This window comes from Muscardinus avellanarius, assembly GCF_963383645.1.
Source record: "Muscardinus avellanarius genome assembly, chromosome: 4".
NCBI lineage: Eukaryota > Metazoa > Chordata > Mammalia > Rodentia > Gliridae > Muscardinus > Muscardinus avellanarius.
In genome coordinates, this window is record NC_137789.1 from 106445283 (window position 1) to 106448858 (window position 3576).

Genomic DNA, 3576 nt, shown 5'->3' on the forward strand with positions numbered 1-3576 from the left:
CCTGCTCAGGCAGCACACAGGCGGAGCTGGGTGATGGGAAAGCAGAGATGCAGGCAGAGGACTTGGGCCAAGGCAGCTTTCCCATGGAAGAAGGAAAGTCCTCAAGGACTCTTGTGCAGTGTCAGAGGCTAGGCCTTGGGGACATTGTGAGGAAACCGGGTGACAGCTGCTATTCAAGGAGGAAAAAAGAAAAGGAGCTGGAGCCGGGCATGGTGGAGCATGTCTGTAATCCCAGTCATTGAGAGACTGAGATGGAGGATCACAGGTTTGAAACCAACTTCGGTAATTTAGCAAAACAATTTAAGGGAACCACTGCACTGTGAAGATGACGTTGGGCCGTGGGACAAAAATCTTGGACTTTCACCGAAAGTGGAGCAAAGATGAATATAAGAAGTGTGGAGAAGAGGCTTATGGGAGAGAGGAAGGAAGGGTGGAAAACCATTGCGACCAGCCAAGCAGGAACGTTGCGGCACAGAGACTACAAGGTGGACTTGGAATCCAAGCTTGGGAAGACAGTTGTCATTCCCAAGGCCACCCCACAGTATGAGAGGGGAGGACATTACTGCAATGTGTGCCTGCGTGGAGAGGACCTCTATCAACATAAACAGAAAGAAACATCAGCGAAACCTGGGTGTGTCTATGTGTGTGGAATGTTCTACCCTAGCCCTGATGAAGAAACGTTTTGAGGTCAATAAGATGAAGATGGAAGAAAAACACAAGGATTACAATTTTGAGGAAAGGACGAAGCTCAGAGAAGAGGAGGAAAAGGCTAAAACATACAAGAAAGAGAAACAGAGAAGAAAAGGAGGGCCAAGGAATCTTGATCTTTGAGGAGGAGGATGAGATGGCAGCTGTGCTGGGCGTCTCTGGATTTGATTCCTCCAAGAAGAGTTATTGAAGCTTTCTCTGTTTGGCCTAAATTTGGCTGATGCTGGTCTTAACTTCATGTGTGTGTGTTGGGGAGTCGTCACTTTTGGGTACCGGGAACGTTCTTAGGTGTGTCGGTGGGCAGGGTTAGAGCATGGGTGTTTGTATTTCCCTTTACCTTGGGAAACGGCATGGTATGCAGAGATAATGCTGGAGCATCTGTCACCAGAGTCACAAGACCTCACTCTCTAAGTTTCCAATAAAGAAAGACCTTCCCCTTGAGGCTATTATCCCTCACCCCACATCTTCCCTCTTCATCTCTGCGGCCTCTTGCCTGAGCATCCTACCTTTATCCTGTGTTCTACCTTTGTTCTAATTTTGACCTTGTTAAGCCTGCGACAGAAGAGTTCTCTGGGTTCCCCCTCTCCAGTTGACCTGCTCCTCCTCCCATCCTGCCCTGTGGTTCTCTGGCCTCCTGTGCATGTATGTGTACTTCTGTCTGGGTCAATGGAATGTGTGGATGTGTGTGCATGAATCTGTCACAAAGAGGGGGACCTGAGTTAGAACCTCAGAGCATTGCTACCCTGGGACCTGATGTTCTTGGTTTTCTCAGTGAATGTAACAGGAAATTAAATGGGATGCATGTTAAAACAAATTTAGGGAAACATGTTTCAAAAATAAAAAGGAGTGGGATGTAGCTCAGAGGTACAATGACCCTGGGTTCAATTCCCAATACAAAAAGGAAAGGGAAGGGAAGGGAAGGGAAGGGAAGGGAAGGGAAGGGAAGGAAAGGAAAGGAAAGGAAAGGAAAGGAAAGGAAAGGAAAGGAAAGGAATGGAATGGAATGGAATGGAATGGAATGGAATGGAATGGAATGGAATGGAATGGAATGGAGGGGGGAGGGAGGAAGGGACAGAAAAGGAAAGGAAAGGAGTCAGGCATGGTGGTAGTTGGAAAGCTGACACAGGAGGATCGCAGGTTGGAGGCTAGCCTCAGCAATGTAATGGGACTCTCAGCAACCTAGTGAGAACCTGTTTGAAAACAAAAAAATAAAAAGGGCTGGGTACTGTAACTCAGAGATAGAATGTTCCTGGGTTCAATCCCTGGTACAGAAAAAGAAGGAAGGAAGGAAAGAAGGAAGGAAGGAGATGGACCTTGAGGTGAGAGGCGCTCTACTGGACATTGGCATCAGGATCACTCCTCACAGATGCTCATCCACCACAGCCCAGGACTTGAACAGTGGCACAGTCTCCACGATGGGGATGAGTCCTGAGAACCCTCTGCTATCCTGTGATCAGGACCTAGAGGTGCTGGTACTCAGGCCCCCAGGCTGATGCTACACCCTGCTTCTGTCTGCATCTCATCTATGGGTCACAAAAGCTGCAGGTGTCCCACCTAGGAGGAGGAGGCACCAACAGGAGGACACACACACACACACACACACACACACACACACACACACACACACACTCAAAGGTGTCTTCCAGGCTGACTTAAACCTGAGTTATGACCATTGCATCTGATTAGCAAATTCCCTCCCTCCCTCCCTTTTCCCTCTCTCTTTCCCTTTCCTCCTTCTTACCTTCCTCATTACTTTCTTTCTCTTCTCCTCTCTTTCTTCCTTTTCTCCCTTCACAGTGACCCATCCCTTACTGTGGAGAATGATCCCAGCCAGGCCTGCAGCGATGTGTGGCCAGCTCAAAGCAACCTCCAGGGAGGTGTGCTGCTGCTGCTGCATGCAGAGCTCCAGCAGCAGCCCTGTGCCGAGGGCCCGAGGTGGGGGAGGCCAGCAAAGTGATCCTCAGGGGCAGCAGAGAAAGGACCCCACCTCACACTAGAACACTGACTTGGCTAATGCAGCCAAAGTGGTATTTATCTTGGGCCTGAAGAATACCTAAAGAACCGATAATATTTTTAGAGACATGAAAACAGGAATCAGCAAATGACCATCCCCCCACTCTAGATACAGAGATGTACTACAACCATGGGATTTGAGGTCTACCAAAACCTTAAGGACCACCTGTCCATCATGCCCATCCTCAACATCAGAGTTTGTTCTATATCCATCTATCTACCTATCTATCTATCTATCATCTATCTATCTCTTCATTTCTTGCTACTAGAGATTAGAGATTAAACTCGGGGATGTTCTAACCCTGAGCTACACTCCCAGCCCTATTTTATTTTTTATTTTGAAATACAGCCTTCCTAAGTTGCTTAGGGTCACACTGAGTTGAGCCTGGCCTTGAACCTGTGACCCTTTTATCTCAACCTCCCAAGTACTGGAATTACAGGCATGTGCCACCACACCTGACCAGAATGTTCTTCTTTCCCAAAGTAATTGAGATCAAGCAAGTTCCAAGTTTAAATTCTTCCTCTGTTTCCCTTTGCCCCTGCACAAGCAAGCTGGTGCCTGCTGTTTTTCCAAACCCATCTGCCCTGGTCCACCACACTGCAGCCACACAGACCTCAGCAGCTGTAAGCATGCTCCTACCTCAGGAGCACAGATGTTCTTTCTGAAACATTCTTTCTCCTGATCAGTTCATGGCTGTCTTCCCGTGATTCTGGACCTAGCTTTAATCTCCCTTCTCAGTGGCTCTCCATTCTGGTTGACAGAAATCAACACGTGCGCGCGCGCACACACACACACACACACGTGCGCGCACACACAGCCCAACTCTACCCTCAGCATGCCACTTCCTGTTGTGT

At 48.4% G+C, this 3576-nt stretch overlaps 1 pseudogene across 1 annotated transcript; it reads left to right on the plus strand.

The window, feature by feature from the left end:
• The first annotated feature begins 325 nt into the window (after positions 1 to 325).
• LOC308261826 (zinc finger matrin-type protein 2-like) lies at positions 326 to 898 on the plus strand (annotated as a pseudogene). Its single transcript has one exon. The product of its transcript is annotated as a zinc finger matrin-type protein 2-like (transcript).
• Positions 899 to 3576: the final 2678 nt, after the last annotated feature.